At 39.2% G+C, this 21,800-nt stretch overlaps 1 long non-coding RNA gene across 4 annotated transcripts in view; it reads right to left on the reverse strand.

Moving 5' to 3' along the window:
• Window positions 1-10,951, reverse strand: part of LOC108544694 (uncharacterized) — a 44,529-nt gene extending 33,578 nt beyond the window's left edge. For 3 of the 4 annotated variants that reach the window (XR_001889932.1, XR_001889934.1, XR_001889931.1), the window contains exon 1: window positions 10,824-10,951. This is a non-coding gene — a long non-coding RNA (uncharacterized LOC108544694). Of the gene's footprint in view, window positions 1-7,416; window positions 7,453-10,823 lie in introns of those variants that run through there. The other variant, XR_001889933.1, reaches the window with a different exon arrangement.
• Between the last annotated feature and the right edge of the window lie 10,849 nt (window positions 10,952-21,800).

Consider the following 21,800-nt stretch of genomic DNA (forward strand, 5'->3'; position numbering starts at 1 on the left):
TTTTTTTTGAGACGGAGTCTTGCTCTGCCGCCCAGGCTGGAGTGCAGTGGCCGGCTCTCAGCTCACTGCAAGCTCCGCCTCCCGGGTTCACGCCATTCTCCTGTCTCAGCCTCCCGAGTAGCTGGGACTACAGGCGCCCGCCTCGTCGCCCGGCTAGTTTTTTGTATTTTTTAGTAGAGACGGGGTTTCACCGTATTAGCCAGGATGGTCTTGATCTCCTGACCTCATGATCCGCCCGTCTCGGCCTCCCAAAGTGCTGGGATTACAGGCTTGAGCCACCGCGCCCGGCCGACCTATGGAGTATTTAGATGTGAATTATTTAGTTTCCAAATATTTGAGGAATTTTTAGAAATATGTGTTATTAATTTATAATGTAATTCCATTGTGATCAGAGAATCTATGTGGTATGACTTGAACCTTCTTAAAGTTTTTGAGATTTGTAGTATAATTTAGAATATGGGTGAGGTTATAAAATGTACTATGCGCACTTCAAAAAATGTGTATTCTATCATTGTTAGATAGTGTGTCTATACATGTTAATTAGGTCACTTTGGTTGATAGCTGGTTGATCTTCTAGATCCTTGCTGTTTTTCTTCCTCCTTGTCAATTATGGAGGGAAGAGTATTGAAATAGATGGCTATACTTGTAGATTTGTTTATTTCTCCTTGCAGTTCTGTTTTTGTTTTCACGTATTTTGAATCTCTATTGTACACATAAATATTTAGGATTCTCATGTCTTTTCCTGAAATGACCCCTTTATTATTACAAAAGTCTATTTCTGGTGATGTTCTTTACTCAGAAATATACTTTTATGATGTTAACATATACTATACTTTCACTACATCTTTTTTATATGATTGACATGACAGTTTTTCTATCCTTTACAAACATTTGTGTGTTTAAATTTAAAGTGGTTTATTGTAGACAGCATATAGTTTGATCTCTCTTTTTTACCCACTTTTGTAATCTCTGCCATTTAATTGGCATTTCATTATTTAATGTGATTATTGAAATGAATAGATTTAAATCTACTTACTTGCTATTTGTTTTCTGTCTAATCTGTTCTTAATCTTTTTCTTCTTCTTCTGCCTTCTTTTAGGTTAATTGAATATTTTATTATTTTATTTCTTCGTTGACTTAGCTATAATTCATTGCTTGGTTATTTATTGCTTTGGAGTTTAGAGTATACATCTTTAAGTTATCACAGTCTTTTTTCAAGTAATATACCATGTTATCTAGTAAAATGTATATTTTCTTATTATTTATTTTGTATTTGCTAAGTTGTTTCTTAGAGGATTTTAAAACTAAGAAAAAAAATAGCAGAATACCTTTTCCAGTGCTTTTCGTTGCTTTGTATAGATGCAGATTTTCTTCTGGTTTAGTTTTCATCTGCAAGATTTTCTTTAGTATTTCTTGTAATACAATTTTGCAATTAACAAATTATTTCACCCTTCTTAGGCTGAAAATAAATATTTTCATTTCATTGTGGCAAGATTTTCACTGGATATATAATTCTGGGTTGACAGAGTTTTTTTGTTTTGTTTTGTTTTCTTTCTGTGCCTTAAAGATACTCCATTCTCATCTGAGATCATTCATGCTCGTGTGCATTTGTATGTAATCTTCCCCACACCTGCTCATTTTAAGATGATCTCTTTATCTGGTTTCCACCAAGTTGATTATGATATACCTTAGTGTATTTTTTGTCTAGTTAATTAGTTTGATAATCATTGTGCTTCTTGGGTCTATGGTGTATAGTTTTCATAAAAGTTGGGGGGGAAATAGCTGTTATTTCTTCAAATGCTTTTTCTGTCAAGCTCCTTTGTAAGTACTCCAGTGACACAAATATTCAGCCACTCAACATTGTTCCATATCTCTCTGATGCTCTGTTCATGTTATTTTCAGTATTTCTTTCAGTATCTCAAGTTTACTTTTTTCTTCTGCACTGCCTGTTTATCTGTTATTCCCATCTAGTGCATGTGTGTTTTCTAACTGTCAAACATTGTTTTCTTCCTCTCTAAAAGTCTGACTTGTGTTTTCTTGTATCTTCAATCTCTCCTTGACATTCTCATGCTTTCTTCTACCTTCTTGGACACACAGAATATTATTACATTAACTGCTTTAATACCTTTTCTACTAATTCCATCATTTGTACTATTTCTGGGTTGGTTTCAGTTGCTTGATCTCTCTATCAGTATCATTTTTCTGCTTCTTTAAATGTCTGGTAATTTTTTATTGGATGCTATTAGTTATATATTTTATTTGGTTGATGGCTGATTTTTCTTTTTCTTTTTTTTTCTTACATATATATTGTTAAACTTTATTGCAGAGTACAGTTAAATTACTTGGAAACAATTTAATTCGTATTAATTTTGCTTTTAACCAGGACTAGAGGAGCCTTTAGTCTACTGGTAATATTATTTTGCCACTAAGATAAAATTCTTTTGAATACCAATGATGAGAAGTTTTTACTCCAGTTGATGGTAACACAAACTATTTCTAGTCCTGTGTGAGCTCCGCTGATTGTTTCTTACATTGTATTTAGGTACTGCTTCCCTGTCCTTGGTAGTTTCCTTACTTGCACATCTGATCAGTACTTAAAGACTTGAGGTAAATCTCTGGAGCGCTCTCTCTAAGCAGCTCTCTTTTTTGCTAAGCGGCTCCCGTTTTTTTCTGGTATCCTGCCCTGTAAACTCTATTCTATCAACTCATGGTGTCCTCAGTACTCTGCCTTAGGCCCCATGCTGATATTGTGGATAGAAACTCCCTCCAAACAGTAAGCTAGGACAATGGTACAGTTCACCTTGTTTCCCCTCTATCACTAGTTTGTACTCCCTGATGTCCAGTGTCTGAAAGCTGTTGTTTTATGTATTTTGCATAGTTGTTTTAATTTATTTTAGACAGGAGGGTATATCTGGTCCCCATTATCTTACTTTGGCCAGAATCCACAGATTTGAATTTGATAGTCTTGAATGCTAGATAAGGCATTTACACTTTATCTTCTAAGACAGGCAGTAGGAAGTTGTTGAGGGCTTTTCAGCTAGGGACTGTAAGATGTGTATTTTAAGAAATTAGCCCTAATAATCATGGAGAAGATAGTTTGAAAGTGCGAGAAGCTAGAGTTGTAGGAGTTATACATGATAGATTCTAAGTAATTATTTGTTGGGTAGTTGATGGAGAAATAAGATTAAGTTGAACACATAAAGTAACTAAATCATCCTGAAAAGTTGAGTGGGATATTCAGATACTAGCTTTCTATACAAATTCAGAGAATAAGAGCTCAAACATATCAGCTTTCACTTATAGTGGAGAGGAGAGAATTACGTTAAGTGCCTTTATTGATTGCCTTGCCTTTGCATAAAAAAATATAAGAGGAGTAAAAATAAATAAATAAAAGGAAATTAATAAAAGGCCTGAGGCTAAGATTTGTTAAATTCATAGCAGGATATTCATTTTTTAATGGAAACTTTCTATTATTATTAAAGTATAAGTGATAATTTTAAAAGGGTTATTGTCTCTTCCTTTCTTGAAAACCACAGGGGAAAAAAAGGCAGGATTCTGATATTTGTCAAATTTTGTTCATTTGTAATCACATGTATTCCCACACTTATCCTTCTCAACACCTGTGCATAAGATCATTGATAGGAGAAAAAAAAAAAATCTGTCCATCAATACTTTCTTATTCAGGTCTAAATTCTGCTCTTATAGACCTTAAAATTAGACTGAACAGACACTAAGAGAAACTACATTTGTGAACTACATTGGCAGGACCACCCCAGGGAATAAGAAGCCCATCTATTATTTATGTTTTCTTATCACATTATTTGGATTTTCTAGATGAACCCAAATACAATGGCCTCTGGGCACTCCAACACAGAAAAAGGCAATGATTTATTGACATATAATGTTAACAACACAAAGATAGTGTGGAACAAATACAGCGATGAGGAGTCATAGGCAAACTGCAGACCACTGGGGATAGTGTATTGAGGAAATAGGAGCAAATTCAAGTTGTTTTCATTACATACACACAGAGCTAGCACCAACTTAAGAACAGGGATCCAGAGATGTAATGTACTTTGGGGAAGAAAAGATAAAGAGACTTGGAATATCTCAATTAGAATATATATGATCTGAATGACAGCTGTCATTTACAGATCTCCTTGAAATCCATTCCCTCTCTGGGACCTTACAAGGTGAGTAGGAAGGTTTCCCTAATTGCACAGAAAAAGAAACTGAACTTTATAGATGATAAGTGACTTAGTTAAAGTCTCGTCTGTCTAGTACTTTTGTACACAATCTCTTCCCCTCGGTGGCAAGATCTCACACACTATCAAAAACTCCTGTTGCTCTACCACTAGTGGACTCTCATAGAGAATCTATGTGAGAGAATCTCTATCTCACAGAGACCCTGTGGAGCATAGGGCCTCCTATGGTCCACTTGAAATTCTCATATTCTAAGACTTCAATTTGTGCCCAGTTACTTTCTACCTGAATGGACCCTTTAGCATAGCTATTTGGACTGAGCTGATCCTTTGCTTAGATTGTATTTCTGACTTGTGTAGCCAACCCTTCTAGCTTGCCCCTTCCCTGAGTTCTGAATCTCAGGATCCCAGCCTGAGTTCTGCACATCTATGAAAGGAGTTCATATACTTGCAGTTACAGGATTTAGCAGTAGAAACAGCATGGACTTTGGAGCCAAGACTAGCCTATGTTTAGATATTAGTTAACATGTTTGGATATTTAACTATAGGATATACACCTGGGATAGGCCATTAAATTTCTTTGAGCCTTAAGGTTCTCCTCTGTAAAATGAGGGTACAATAGAATTATTTTAAGGTTTCTCAACATCAGCACTATAAACATTTGGGGCTAGATAATTCTTTTCTGTGGCAGCTACCTTATGTATTACAGAATATTTAGCAGCATCTCTGGCCTCTATACAGTAGATGCCAGTAACACCACTCCATCCTAAGTTAGCAAGATCAACATCGTCCCCAAACATTGCCAAAAATCCTCTGGGTGGCAACATTGGCCCCAGTAGAAAGCTGCTGGGTTATTGTAAGTATTACAAATAATATATATGAAGTTTCTTGCACATAGTAATTGCTTAACACAAGGAAGCTGTTACTGTCAATATCATCATTATCAATATGACACAGCTAGGAAATACCAAGACTGGATCTGAAAATCAGGTTCCCCTGCTCTTAATCCTTCTAAAACAATGGATACAAGTCTATTTGAGAAAATCAGTGAAATCAGGAATAAATTGGTGATCTGTGGAGATTGATTAATAGACACCAGGACCATGAAGCCAAGTAAACTTTTAGACTTTATCATGTGGGCAATGGTGAACAAATGACTTCAGAGCATCAGAAGGATATACACAAAGATGTGTATTATTAAATGTAGGAAATATTTCTTAATTAAAAGTTTCCTTTATTAAACAATATATATTGTTTAGTGGGGAGGGTAGGCATGGAGAAGGAAAATGATGTTTCTTACTTTGAAGAACCAGGTCTTAGAAAGTAGAAGAACCTGAGATACTCTGGAGAGCTACATATCAGGAAGCAATGGATGGTCTCTTCATGATGCCACAGCTGGGTTGAATGAACAACTACTGCTTTTCAGCCTTTGAATCACTCTACTTAAATTAAAATTCCCAGGAAAGAGTATCTAGTTTGCATAAAGCCCATCTTGGGCATACTCTGTCCAGGGGAAAACTGGGCACCTCAGAAAAGTAAAGTATCTTGACATGGCATCTGGGCTTACCTTGATCTAAGTCCAGGGCTGTGCTTGCTACAACTGACTTTCTTGAACCAACAGACCAACCAGGGCTCGAACACTGGAAAAAGGGCAGTTCCCATCTGAGAACTGGAGAGTTGTTAGCAGAGGAAGGAAAATTCTGAGTAGATAAAAGCAATAGCCATCCCTCCACTTCAGAGAAGTAAAAGAGCTAGAGATAAGAGTATGACTGGAAGAGAGGCGAATGGTTAGAGCATTGTTCCCCCAATTCGGAAACCAGGTGTGATGAGCTTGATTCAGGTATAGACAGTGCATAAGGCAATACAGAAATGGACTATAAGCAAAGCAGCTGACATGTAGACACAGCAATCCATATTCAGGACCCATCTATTAAACACACCCTTGTACAGCATGCCAGCTTTTGATCTGGTGTTCCGGGAGGAAGAAGGAAAGCTCATTCTCCTTTGAAGTAGGATGACAGGAACAAAACCCAAGGAGCCTGAAGACAATGGCTTCACCACTAGAGAACTGGGAAGGCAACTCTGATGTGATGATTTTTAGAAGTCAAGGTGAATATCCCAGAATTTATGAGCAACAAGAATGGGCTTTTATAATAATGGCAGAATCAAAGATTACATGGGTCAGCAGAAAGACAACTTAACTGAGTCAGCAGAAAGTCAGCTATAGGAAAGAAAGACAGATTTGCATAGACTCCTAGCTGTCAATAGTTCAGGATGACCAGTACAGTGGTCCTCAAATTTTTGGCCTCAAGATCCTTTTATACTCTTAAAATTTATTATGAATTGTTTAAGTGGGTTGTATCCAGCAACAATTACAATGTAAGAAATTAAAACTAAGAAACTTAAAAAAACTATTTATCAGTCATTTAAAATAACAGTAAGCCTCTTACATGTTCACATAAATAACATGCTTCATAAAAGAAATTATATTTTCAAAACAAAAGTTAGTTGTTTTATAATTTTTCAAGTCCCTTTAATATCACTTAGTAAGAGACAGCTGGATTATCATAGCAGCTACTTGCACTGAGTCTGTTGCAAAAAGTACACATCACATAGCCTCTGGAAAACTCTGTAAATCCATGGGACTGTGAGAGTGAAAAGGAAAGTAGCATCCTAATATTAAGAAAATAACAAGTTTGACCTCGTGGACCTCCTAAAAGAATCTTGGTGACCTGCAGAAATCCCTGGAACACACTTTGAGAACCACTGTGCTAAACCAAGGGGTAGGAGTGGGAGGACCATAAGAAAAGAGAATACCAAAGAAATGATTGGTGGATTGGTGTTTAGGGGTAGATGAGGAAGGACATTGTTGGCATACTGAGATGTTGAGACTTGATCCTGAAGACCAATGTTTCCCACACTAGTGTTCAAAAAAACATTGTTCTGAATGATATTAGTAGTAATGTGCTGAAAAAGATGTTTCATAACCAAAAAGTTTGCAAAATGGTATACATTGAGTCCCTTTGTAAGATGCACAGTTCACAGACCACATTAAAGGCTTCTAGGAATCCTACAATTAAAAATTAAAAAAATAACTTCATGCACAAAGCAGAGAAAGAAAAGAGAGTAAAGGGGGAAAGGAAAATATAGAATAAGCAAAATAAATTATAAAATTTAAAAAATGAAAAACTGGCATGAACACAAGGACTTATACCTATAATCTCAGCACTTTCGGAAGTCAAGGCCAGAGGATCTCTTAAGCCCAGGAGTTCGAGACCAGTCCAGGCAACATAGTGAAATCCCGTCTCTACAAAAAAAAAAAAAAAAAAAAAAAAATTTAAATAGCTGGGCATGGTGGGACATACTTGTAGTCCCAGCTACTCAGGGGCAGAGGTGGGAAAATCATCTGAGCCCAAGAGATAGAGGCTGCAGTAGGCCATGATTATTCAATGCCTGCACTCTAGCCTGGGCGACAGAAGGAGACCCTGTCTCAAAAGAAGAAAGAAAAATTAAATCTCTACAACCTGATGTTTTCCCGACTGACTTGAGCAAGTAAAGCTGCTTTCATTATGTGTCTTTTACTTCCCCAAAATGGTGTTTTGCTAGACACTGTACTTGGAAAGCCCTCAGTGTGTGCTGGGGTGGCATGAAAGGCTTTAGCAGAGAAGCCTCAACTCAGGGTTATGGTCACAGAAAATATCTCCCTTGATTTTTAGTGAAGATTAGGTTTAAGGATAGAAAGACTGGATGCAGGAGAATCAACTAGATGTTTATTACATGTGAGAAGTGTTGATAATTGAACTAAGGCTGTAAGAGGAATAAAGAAGAGAGAGGCTGGACTTAAAAAGTAATAATGTCTAAATCAGTGATCTTCACAACACACTGACCTGATCCACTGCAATGCCATAAGAAAATATAAGAACTTCTCTTTACTCCTTTTGTCTAATCTTTTTTATTACTATTTTTTGTGTTTGTTTATAATGCACCTAATTCATTAGAACAATCAATATTAGAATCATAGGAACTCAGATGACACAAGCACTGACTGATCAGAACAGGCATGTGTTTGGGGGCTACAGCAGGGAAACCCTGATGATCCAGTGTTAACGCTTTAGTTGCTACCACATGGGGAGGTCTGAAGTCCCACAGGAGGGATTGGAGTAGATACAGTGGTGAGGAGAAGAGGATATAAGAACACCTGGAAGCACTGAGTGGAACAACTGGTGTATCATACCAATATGTGCAACTATACGTCAGCCAGACATGTATGTCTTTGTAAATTTGCATGCATATAAATATAAAATCTATCCCCTAGAATGCATGATTTCTAAAAAATGAAGATTATGGATCTCATTGTATGTAGAGCATGCTACAAAGGGCTATGCACACTATTCCTGGTGTGGTCTGGTCAGTGCAACAGATAGAAGTGCTGTTGCATTTTGCACCTCTCATTCAGGTCACTATGCCTCCATTGATGCATCTGAGACCTCATCAGTTGATTCATAGAAATGCAGATCCAACACACAGAGACCTGAAATGTTTGCTCATCTTCAAGACTGGTTTTGCCTCTTTTTCAGGAAGATATACATGAACATAGAATGGGGGCTGTGAGTGTACATTTTCATTCCTACATAGAAACAACTCCAGGAAATGTGTACCCTGAGCTAGAGTAAGCTCCCTCGTGTAGAAACCAGTCTGGCCTTGGTAGACAGGCAGCTCAGGCTTGAATGCCAGCTCCACTCTTAAATATTATTACACTCTGAAAGCCTCAGACTCCTCATCTGTTAAAATGCACACACAAAAATTCATAGTAATACTGACCTCAGAATATGTTATTAGGATTAACAGAATTATAATAATGACTAACATTTATTAAGAATTTCTTCTGTGCAAGGTACTGTGCTAAGAATTAAGGGACATGAGGTTAGTTATCTCTTTAATTTAGATGAGAATATCCACATAAAAGTACCGAGCAAATGTACTGAGCCTAGTGCCTGGCGTATAGTATGCAGTAGGACAAGTGTTAGACATTCATATTATCACTGCTGATGATAATGACAATGGCACTGTTATACTTCACAAGAAGAGTCTGAAGAAGGTGATGATTTTCAAAGAAAGAAATTGATTTTCAGAAAATTTAAGTCCCTTGCCATGATTATGTGTTTTCTACAAAAGAACTGAGGGGTGGGCCATAGGTGCAGGAGAAAGAAATAGAGGAAAGGAAAGTTATGCTCCCAAAGAAAGTCACACAATGCCAGCTGGTCAGCAAGGAATAAACTTTAGAAGTACAGCACACCTGGGTTTAGATGTGGGTGGTTTCCAGGACCATTGCAGGAGCATTCTCTATAACCGTAAAAGACAGACTCCCTGAGCACCTGCACACCAGCCCTGTTTGTAAATGTGACAAGAGAAGTTAACTTCATTCATACCCTTGAATGGCATCATGAAGCAATCAGCTGTGCTGAATTTAACTCCGTTTCCTTGTTGGGACACTTCCCTTAAAACTAAGTGCCCTGCTAAACAGTTTTTTAGTCCATATTTTTCAAATACATAAAACAATATATTTCTACTTGAGATTCATGTGACCCTGATGTATTTATTCACATTTACTGGACACATAGTGTGTTCCACGTGCTTTGCTGGATGTTGGACATTGAGAGATGCAGGACAAGCTCTTAAAGACCTCAGAGCCTCATAGAAGAACAGAGATGGAGTCCTATTTATTACAATGGGAAAGGCCTCAACTGCTAACCAATGACTCTGGATGTTAGCTGGGGGCAATAGGGAGTCACAGCATAATTTTAAGTGAGGACTGGTAGGATACAATTGCAAGGAGGCATGAGAAGATTCTTGTCTTTATCCAGGCAAGAGAGGGCAAGTGCAGAGACAAGGGGTGGAACATCCAGCAGAATAGAGCTTGGTGACCACTGCATTTGGCCAGCAAGGAAGGGGAACTAGTCAGGGATGTATATAAAGACCACTCCTTGCCCTTCAATGTGTCGTTCAACAAGTATTACTATGTGCCAGGCCCTGTGCTGGGGCTGAGGACAGAACAGTAAAGCTCAAAGACAAATGCCAGGATAGGGAGAGAAAGGGTCATGCAAGCAGAGAGGAAGTGGTGTCTAAGAGACACCTAAAGGATGAGTTGAAATGAACTAGATGAAATGAGAGGGAAGAGGGAGAGTGTTGCAGACAGAGAATATAAGACGTAGACAAGGAAAGACTCTGGGCAAGAAGTTCAGTGAGTGCTCCTGTGCCTGGGTGAAGCTCAGTGTGGATAATGCAGAGTGGGAAGGGAAGAGATGAAAAATGAGGATACAGAAGGCTTTCAGGAAAGGCAGGAGAAGCAGAAGGAAGAAAGGATCACCTCCATTTCCCCCACCCTACCACATGTTTCCATGACCCCACCTCACTTTCTGGGATCCTCAAAGGGACCAGACTATCTGGAGATGGAGTTGGAGATTAAGGACCACAGGCCTGGTAGCTGGGATGACAACAAAGAATCTCTTTTCCTTCTGCTTCTCCTTCCCTATTTGTTCTCCTCCTCTTCTTCCTTCTCTTCCTCCACCTCTCTCTCTGTCCTTCCCTCTTGCCACCCACATACACCACGCTTTCTCTCACCTCTTGGCCATTGCACCTACTCTTCCCTTTGCCTGAACCACAGTCTCCCCAGGAATTCCTTCAATTTATTGCTCAAGCATTATGCCTTATCCAAAACCCTTCCAGATCACAAACACTCTGAGTTAGGTACTTTCTCCACCACGTTCCTATAGCCAGCCAACCAGTCAGCCAGGAATGCTCACTCTGTCATAATTGCTGTCATAATTCCTGTTTGTCTCTCTCTCTCTCTCCCCTAGGCTCAGAATTCTTTGCCAACAATGGCTGTGACTGATATGTCTTTGAATCTTCAGTATCGAGCTCAGTGCTTGGCATATTTGATGTTCATAAAATGTCTGTTGAAAGAATAAATGAATCCAGGATTCATGTTTCTAATAAGCATAGAAATTGCTCTCTTACCCCACATGAGTCTTGAATATCCCTGGGTCATTGGCAATACTAGATTAGGATATGCTATTTAAGTAGCCTAAACTTAAACAATGATAAAGCTACATTACTGCATGTTTACTGCCTGTTTACTGAATGTCAAACAGACTTCTAAGTGCTTTGTGTTTACTAACTCATTTAATTCTCACAACTTTATAACCGTTTGGTAGATGAGGAAACCAAAGCACAGAGAGGTTAAGTATTTTGCCCAAGGCCACACAGCTAATAAATGGTGGAACTGGAATTTAAACTCCAACAATCTAACTGCAGAGCAATACGGCCTTAGTAAAGCAATCTCACATCCATCATCTGACTCAATTAATGTATCACAAGATAGTAATACCTATGTATTTATTATAATGAAAGAAATCAAGAGCCAAATAAATCAAGTTATTTGCTACAGTCTCCAAAGAAGGGTTACCCAAGATGCAACCCTTTCCAGCCACTTACTGCAGCCATGCTTGGTTCCTGTATATGCCTAAAGACCCCTCATTAAAAAAAAAATGTTTCAGACCCAGGCCCTATCTCATATACCATCCTGGCAATCTGAGTAAGATCTCAAGGGGGAGGAAATACTAAGGACATGTAATGTCTCTTCAGTTTACAGCCTAAAGTAGAAACAACCAATTTCTCCATTTTCCTCCTTTGAACCCCACCACAGTTCCCCCATTATCTTTCAAAGCTGGAAGGAGTAGCCCCTTCAAGAAATGGGTACTCCCCACACATGTTCCCTTCCAGCATGGAATACAAAGAAAACCATGATGAGATAATACTGTTGTTGTTGTTGTTTCTACTGTCAAAAACTTCTGCCTATTAATATGATAGTTTGATTTTCTCCTTGTGGTTGCCATTTTATGTCTAATCTGTATTTCTCTTTCTAGAGGATTATTTCTGATTTGAGAAGGGAGCTTTGAGTCACCAAAGCATTGCTTTGTGACCAGTATCATTGATCTTGCTAGTACCATGCAGACCTCTTGTTCCATATGAGTACTCTGCAGTGTTGCTTGTCTTTATTTTTTTTTCCTTTGGCTTCCATTGAACTTCATATAAATAAAAGCAGGGTCAAACTCTTTCCAGATGCAATAATAAGAAAGAAATACTTTTATCTCAGTGTCTTCAAGCATTAACAGAAGTAACACTTCTGTTAACAGTTAACATAAAGGAAAGTTTAGATTGAGGAAGTATAAAGGAGAGTGGAGGGAAAGAACCCGAACATATTTCTCATTCCTATTTGTGACTTGGATATGAACATTGGCTTCAGGTTGAAATTTGGCAGCCCAGAAGTATTTTAACAAAAGTAATCTGAAGCAATAAAAAAGGCAGTTTTCCATTTTATATAAGCAATAGGAGTTTTAAAAGGCAAGTAACAAAAAAAAAAATCAAAGCATTATTAGTTTGGGGATTTTATTATACTCTTTTAACTAAAGGAATAAAAGTTTCGTTTTCAAGGGCAAAATCTGCAGACAGTTCTAAGCATGGATGGCCACAAGAAAACCATCAGAAAAGATGTGAGATGAAAAAGTCTGGTTCTCATGCTCATGTCTGGTGCGTGGAGTTAATAGCTAATCATTAAAACAAAATATGTTCACCTATGTTGTTTTTAAAGAAGCACATATTAAGCATTTATATTGCACTAAGCACTAGAAGTCTTGATGAAAAAATAAGAAGAAAAAGATAGAAGACATTACTTCCACTTTCAACGAAAACTAAGAGCCATACATATGTACAAATAATACACTGTAGAGAAGAAGTAAAACTGGGCTGTGCTAAGTGTGAGAGTGGGGTGGAAAAAGTAGTGGCTTTGGAGTCAGAGAGACTTGGGTTCAATTTCCAGTTTCAAACCCGTATGACTTGGACGAATTTTTTTATATTTCTGAGCACCAGGCTATACATCCACAACATGGGAACACATGCCTTGAAGAACTGTGAACAATTAATAATATGCAATATATGTACAGCACCTAGTCCATTGCCTGGCTCACTGCAGGCATTTGGAAACTCATTTCTTAGCCCTCTACTCCTCTGTGAGCTGAGTAAGGAAGTAGTCACTATAATGCTCAAATATCATTCTCTTTGCAATGATTAAACAGAAGCAAATAAAGAGAATGTCAGTGGCCAAGGTTGCATTACCTTGTGGTCAAGACATAGCGACACAACAGGCAAACAAACACACACATATAAATAAAAATACAAGGAGCTAGGGTTTGGATTGGGGCCTGTGTGTATCTTCTCACTCTATCATAACACCACTTTACATAATTCGACAAGGCCCTGATGCCCAATATTGCAAGAAACCACCCCCAAAATGCCACATTTAGTAAGGGAAAATGAAATATTTGTATTCTTCTTAGTATTTAATATTGTTTCCTGAGCTTTGTACAAAATAATACATGGAGAAATACTTTTACTGCTACCATCAAATTTTAGTTTGTTCACTGAAATGACTCTTTAGGAGAGGCTTTCTGAGGGAATTGAATAGGAGGGGACTAGTGAGGAACCATAAAGAGACATCTGGAGCTTCCCCAGAGAAGGCCTGTGTCTGCATTCAGGAGTGAGAGTTTCCCCAGGAGAGGACACTGAAAGAGCTGGGAAGGCAATAGAAGTGCAGAGACAGGACACCTACATGCCACTGTATGCCAGCAATGAGCAGGAGTGGGCAATATCATATGTGGTTTTCTGCTAAAAGGACCATGAATAATGAATGACATGAGGGTAATCAAAAAAGGGTAGTGAGTGTGATTTGCCGTGAGGATCGTCAGTGGGGCACCCCCATGGAAATACCTGTGACAGCAGCAAGGGTAAGGTGTTATCTAAGTGCTTCACCAAATTTACTGCATCTATGCCAGGCTCAAGTAGAGGAGCCTGTGAGGTAGGCATTTTAGTGCCTATTTCACAGGTGAGAAAACTACAATTAGGAACTGGAAGATCTGGGAGTCAAAAGCAAATTGGATACACCTGAGCTTGGCGCAGTGGCACACGCCTGTAATCCCAGCACTTTGGGAGGCTGACGCGGGCAGATCACCAGAGGTCAGGAGTTCGAGACCAGCCAGCGAACATGGTGACACCTCATCTCTACTGAAAATACAAAAATTAGCTGGGTGGTGGCAGGTGCCTGTAGTCTCAGCTACTTGGGAGGCTGAGGCAGGAGAACCTCTTGAACCCAGGAGGTGGAGGTTGCAGTGAGCCAAGATCATGCCACTGCACTCCAGCTTGGGGGGCAGAGTGAGATTCCGTCTAAGAAAGAAAAAAAAGAAAGTGGACACACCTGTAATGTGAATTCATGCCCTGCTACTTTACATCTGTGTAAAGTTACTGAGCCTCAGTTCTCTCATTTATAAAAAAGAAAATATAGCAATCACTTTGCAAAATTGACACAAACACTAGAGATGGTGAATATGGTATCTAGCATAATCCTCAGCATGGAATGATGTCAAAGGCTCTACAAAAGTACATAGCAGATGCTAAACTAAAGAGATGGTGAGTGAATGGATGAATTGATGGCTGGATGAATGACCAGCTAGACAGAAAGCTGCTATAAACTAGCTAAAATATAAAAGATGATAGCTGAACATCCTACTGGGGATCTTTTATTTTTTTCATTATAGCTTTGAAAGAGTCCTGAAGGTAGAGTAAAACATATACAATGAATCCCATTTGAAATCTGGATAAACCCAAAGTCTGACCTAAAATAATTTATCCCAAGTTAACTCAGCTAATTTAATTATTCAAAAAACATTAATTAAGCACCTGCTCTGTTCCAATTATTGGGGCTACAGTAATAAAATAAAAACCTCTCCCCACATGGTGCTTACATTCTGTTGGGAGTGGTAAGGAGATACACAATAAACAAAACAAATAATATATATACTTTGAGAAGCTGGGGCAAAGACAGGAATCAGAATCCCTGGGGCTACAAGATTACACAGACTGAACTGGAATCTAAGACTACACATGTCTACCACGACCCTTTAACCCACCCACAGATTCTCAAGTAGCATGATCAAATACCTGCAGCCTCAGCAACCGTTTTCTGAACTCAATTTTGTTTCTCTTGAAATTGCACATTTAACTGTGGCATGCATTTGGCAGAGGTGGTACCGAAGTGCAGAGGTCCCTCTCTCTGTTAAAGCTTGATCCCTGGGAGCCCTGAGAAGAGCTGACCTCAGGGCCTTCAGACCAATGAGGAAATTGGGGTCATTCTTTGCTCTATTGTGTTACATTAGCTGCATTGTGGTTTTACAGCTTCATGGAAGTGAAGCAGATGGAATCTCTGACCTTGGGTGCCGACAAACTAAAAAATAAAAAATATCCCCCAAGCTACATGTGGTATTTGACTCATATCACACCATAAAGACCAGACCCTGACCAACATTCAAAAGTGATGACAATATGTTAGCACCCATGTATGCCAGCTCTTTTGTTAAGTACTTACTTTACACCCAGTCCCGTAAGGAGGGATCCAAACTGCACAGAAGCTTATTGTCTGCATCTTTAAAACAAATATACATTGAAAATTCCTGCCTCCTAATTATCTCTTAATTTGCTCACTTATATCTGTTCCCTACAGCTATTATAGTAGATCAGCTTACCATCATGTCTCTCTTGAATTGTTTCAGCAGCCATCTATCTGACTGGTTTTCTGGCTTTCTTCTGTGCATTCTACTGACCTACAGAAAAAATACACAGTGATTAGCATGGTTTGCAAAACACTTCAAGTCTGGCCCCTTCCAGATACCAGCCTCACCTCTAGCCTTTCCCTTCTTTGCTTATGCCACAGCTACACTGAATTCCTTGTAGTTTCTCCAAATATACCATGTTCCCTCTAATGGCTAGATGTTTGCAACTGGAATTTCCTTTCTCCTACTCTTCAGGTGGCCAGCTCACATTCATCAGTTCTTTCATCCTCTCTGCTGCCTCCTAACATTTTATGTTGCTTCCTTAAATTCTCTAACACTGGATTGGTGGTTCCCTCTGTGTCCTCTCATAAAACTTGGCTTTCCCAATCAGTAAACACTGGTTGAATAAGGAGCTGAATATATGTAAATAAATGAATCAGAGAATCATATTTTGCGGAGAATCAGTATCAAAGTTACATCCTAGAACCTCGATCACCAATCTCTCTTTTCTCTCCACCACAAAATTAAATCAGCCCAACAAGTTAAGTGTGCTCACTTACCCTTGTGGGAAGATATGGGGATGGAGGATGGTGCCTTTGCCCTGGGCATTTTGTTGCCCATGAACTTTTTCCTTGCAGGCCTTGACACCCACCCTGGGGTTGTATCTGTTCACTTGCCATAGTGGACTTGGACCTCTGCAGTTGAGTCCTCGTCTTTTCTGCTTCAACTCACAACTAGGGCTTCTCCGTGAATTTACCTCCCTGGGGAAAATGTTTAGTTTCTTAGCTGGTGGGTTAGAAAAGCACTGGCCTCTGTGTGTCACTGTCCCAGCAGGTATGCCAGGGTAAAAGTCTAGGAGGTCCTTTGCCACTATACATCTTCTAGAAACAGATTTACAGAATCTTAGAGTGTTGATGATAGAAAATCCTCAGATTAGTCAATCCATACCCTGATTTTTAGATGTTTTTCTTCCTGCCTGCCTTCCTGCTTTCCTGTCTTCATTCCTTCCTTGTTTCATTTTCCTTCTTTCCTACAGCACCTATTGTATATCAAGCAGTGTGCTCAGAATTGGGAGTTTAATCAGGCAGGAATAGATTAGACACAAAGTTCTTTAGCTTACAAAGTTTATAGTCAGCCTAGCTAGGCCCTCAGACAAGTATCCAGACAATTACAACACTGTGTGCTGAAAGAGGGCTTGTTTGGGCCAGGTGCAGTGGCTCACACCTGTAATCCCAGCACTTTGGGAGGCCAAGGCAGGTGAATCACCTGAGGTCAGGAGCTTGAAACCTGCCTGGCCAACATGGTGAAACCCTGTCTGTACTAAAATACAAAAATTAGCCAGGCGTGGCGATGGGTGGGGGTAATCTCAGCTACTCAAGAGGCTGAGGCAGGAGAATCGCTTGAATGCAAAAGGCGGAGGTTGCAGTGAGCTGAGATTACACCACTGCATTCCAGCCTGGGTGACAGAGCCAGACCCTGTCTCAAAAAAAAAAAAAAAAGAAGGCTTGTTTGTTTGTTCATTTGTTTAGCCATTTCAGGACGTATGGCAAAGGAATAAGAATTTCTCATTTCCAGTTGATATAGAATAGTTGTGCTCTACTCCATATCATGTGTTCATACACAGTGTCAATTAAGATTAAGAAATAAGAACTTATACTCGATAGCAGGTATGAAGTTAATATGGGTGACTTTTTAACCCCACAGACTTGAGTCCCTATCCCAGTGTCGGACTCTATCAATCTCAGTGTGCCAGAGTCTAAGAGTCATCTGGACTAGGGCTTGAGTACCAACTCCAGGATCACAACCTGAATCATGCTTGAGAATCTGCCTTATTACTCTACAGTTTGTCATTATACTCAGAAAACAGTAGATGCTAAATAAACACTTGTTAGACAGTCCTACCATGTTTTAAACACTGTTTCTCATCTTGACCATATTTACTAAACTTTTTTCCAAATGCCTTTTGGCTTGACTAAAAACGTTAAGTATATCATCAGAAGTCAAAAATAAAGAGAACTACTGTGTTGTCAGATTTTATACCAGCTCCTGTGCCACTTACACTGTCTCATTTATTCTCACTGCAATCTTCTGAATTGTGTATACACTGCCCCATTTTTCAGATGAATTAAGGCCTGTAGAAATTTGTTGACTTTCCTAATGTCTCACAGACAAGTCTGTGTGATGTTGTCTTTAGCTGTTCAACATGTGCTCTATCATTTTGGGATTGGCTTGCATAGCATTGTGGGAATAGGAACCCCAGCTTTTTAGGTTGTCATTTTAATAAGACAGAAATTATTTTTATGTTCAAATTCTGTTCTTTTTGCTAAAATAATTGGTCTCATTACTTCAAATGCAAAGCCAGTGTTCAATCTTCTATCATATACCTAATGTTTACTTGTGTTTTTTCTTTAAATTATATCTCCAAGGCCCTTTCTCTTGCTCTCTGATTAGAAAGACCATTTGTGCTAACTTCTGAATTCCAAGAGCACTGAATTTTTATTATCTTTCATTTTTTCTTTTGACTGGTGTCAAGAACACGCTCTTCACCTGATGACTGCTGTGTAGCAGTTTTTCCCATAAGAACCCCACCACCCTCTCTATGGGGCCATTATGCCTGGTTTTCTTGAGGTGGCACATCTTAGCCTTTTTGCCCACCTCCACACCCCCAGCATATTAGTTAGGCCACTTGATTTTAAGTTATAGGAACCAGCCTGAGGTAGGTTAAGCAAAAAAAAGTGGGACTTATTATGAGAAAGAGAAAAAAAAAACTCCTGAAAAACAAGGTCAGAAATGCAGATGAGGATGAGAAAACTATCTGGACTCTCTCCATCCTCCAACTCTTATCTCTGCCTCTTTCTATGTGGCCACTTTATTCTTCTCCCTCTGAGAGCTGGCTTTCTTTGGTGTCCGATCCTCATGGAAAAAGTCATGATTATTTCCAGGTCCCAAATGTATCTATGACAATCCAACCATCTAAAAATAAATAAATAAATACTAATTTTGTTGGTCTAACTTCCAAATTTATGAGGAAAGAACTCTGAGTGGACATGATGGCAACATTTGGTCTAAGCAGCTGTGGCCAGGAAAAAAGTATTCTTGCTGAAAGTGGCTGCCATAGGTCTATACTATGAAAGCAGCAGGCAGGAGAGATCATTGTAAACTGAGTAGAGTCTGAAATAGGTCCACTACTTTCTTCAATTTAAGTTATCAGTTTTCTGAGAAGTCTCCTGACAATGAGAAAGGTGAATCCAGAATCAGAGACTTGAAGACCAAAATGACAATTTGCAGCTGCTACCATGGGGACTTGGCAGGGTGAGAATGTTGTAGAATGAGGGCAGCTGTGTTCTTATGTCCAACATGGTAGCTGGCACCCAGTGAAAATGAGAGAACTGTTTGTTAAATGATATGTAAACTTCAAGGGAAAAGTAGTGTTCATCATACCTCCTAACTGGTGAGAAACAAGAGTAAGAATGAAGAAAAATGTGAGAAAGAAGTATTTCCCATGTTAACATTTTGGAGATGGCATTGCATTGATAGTCTCTGCCAGAGTGACATGTAGCACCTGCCCTGCTCCAAGAGGGGCCTGGATAAGCATTTTTAGTGTCTGGTAGTTTGAAAGTGGCGTCAGTTTGGAGGAGTCTTTTTATGGCTGTTAAGACAAATCCTGTACATAATACAGGAAACTCTGTGTATTAAAGACTGTAGGTTTTCAATGGAAAATCCTGTCTCATATGGGAAGGCTGGAAAATAATAAACAATTCCATGAACTATAAGTAAAGACTATCTTCAACACAGAAACCTTCATGTTCTAAAAATTTACACCCATCGCATTATTTGCTATAGCAATCTAGATCATTGAGATGGAAATATTTTCAATATATAAACACACACTTGAGTGGATAATTTGTTGTTTTCTTAGAGGTTCTTGAATTGTTTTACTTTTTATTTTTATTAATTACTGTGTCTATTTGTAAGATATACACTGTACTCACCTGGAAGTTATGTGCCTTGTTAAATAGATATAGATAAGTAGTTCTGTGGAGTGTGGTGTTAGAAAGGGGAAGTAACAAACACATCCTTTACTTAGAAGGAAGGCAGGTGAGTTCTTTTGTTGTTATTTGTTCTTAGTCAAGTGACATTCCTACAAATGAGAGACTAAAGTCAATGATCTCTAAAATATGCTTATACTCTATTATATTACAATTTTTTAACCAAAAAGTTGAGAACGTTTTCTCCTAAACTATTTAGGAGAAACAGATTTCTGGGAAGCAAATTTAAGAAGTAATCCTAAGTATGAGAATGACTTGCGAGGAAAAATATATATATTATTGTGTCATTGTTTATAAACAATTATTTACAAACAAAACATTCAACATCAAACCAAAGGTTACATGAATTCAATGTCTTTTCCAGAGAGAATATAAGGTGATATAAAATTGTAATTTTGAAAACTATGAAAAAACATGGATCTTACACAGTACCATGCTCACTCCACACTCCCATACACTTACACATGAACTAAGGCTGAAGGAAACATATCAAAATGTTAATACTAATTGCATCAGGACTAACATACCTGTTTTCTTTCTTTATTCTATTTTCTGTATTTCTGGTCTGATAATGTCATTTAGCATAACTGAAAACAAAATATTAGATAAATAATGCCAGCAGAAGTTCAACTGGAAGGAAGAATAAAGAGCTAGTGCCCAATGTCAAGCACTTTATTTGCTTTTAAAGATAAAGGATTTAAGTGTGTGTGACAAAGAGAACAAGATAACATGCAATCACAGGTTAGAGCTGTGACATGTGGTCAGACTGAGGAGATGTTAAAGAGCTGTGATCAATGGGAGGACAATTAACCCTAATTTAATTTTCATCTCATGTGCTTCCATAGAAGCACACCATCTAAAATAGGAAGATGATGGTGCCACTCTGCCTTGAAACAAACGACACTTGAAACATGAATCAACTGGAGTTTATTCAAATAAGGCATAAAAGATGGTCTGGGAATCAGAAATAATAAACAGGAGGAACTGGGGATATTCAGCTGAAAAAGGAGAAAACTCAGGGATTTAAATTGCCCTAGAGGGAGAGGGCAAGATGGCTGACTAGATGCAGCCAAGTGGAACAGCTGCCACTGAGGCACCAAGATGACTGGCTCACTCCTAACAGATCTTCAGAGGGAAGGCACCGAGAGCAGATGGAGGGAACACAGGAGCTGGGCTCAAAGAGGAGGAAGCTGGGAACCTGAAGGAGGCTACCATGTACCAGGACTCATTCCTGGCCAAAAACAACTCCCAGGGAATGGGTGAGTTGAACTGGCCAAGAGCAACCTGCTCTTACCACCTGCCTCTGGAATCCCAGCAAGAGGAGACCCCTTGACCACTGTGGCCACTCACTGATGCAGAGAGCTGCTTAGAGAACTTGTAGAGGCAGCACATAGCTGATGTGGAGCCCAGAGGGTTTGGTGCAAGAGCATCTGTAGCACAGCACCGGCAGGAAGGTCCATCTCCTTAGGCTCAACTTGGAGACATTAGCCATAGGAGACATTAGCCATAGGAGACATTAGCCCTAGGGACACTGATGGACCTGAACTCTGTAGGGCAATCTTGCCCACCAAATGGGGTCAGTCCGACTTGAGCATCCTTTGGTCAACTGGCCTATTCTGGGGGCCAGCCTTACCACACCTGCTTGCAGGGCAGCTTTGGGTCTCCTAGGGGCTACGTCATAGCTCCTACATGGGAAGATTGTCCCTGATAGGCAGAAGGATCTAGCAGGGCAGCCCCCATGGTCAAACACCAGCACGCCTGCTCCCTCCCACACTGCAGCATCCCTGGGGCCCACAGCAACCATACACATCACTTTTCCAGTATATATGTGCGTGGACAGGTTTTAGCTTTCTCGCCCAACCAGTGTGCATATGCTCTGCCCTGACACA

This window comes from Rhinopithecus bieti, unplaced genomic scaffold (genome assembly GCF_001698545.2).
Source record: "Rhinopithecus bieti isolate Rb0 unplaced genomic scaffold, ASM169854v2 scaffold_26607, whole genome shotgun sequence".
NCBI classification, from domain to species: domain Eukaryota; kingdom Metazoa; phylum Chordata; class Mammalia; order Primates; family Cercopithecidae; genus Rhinopithecus; species Rhinopithecus bieti.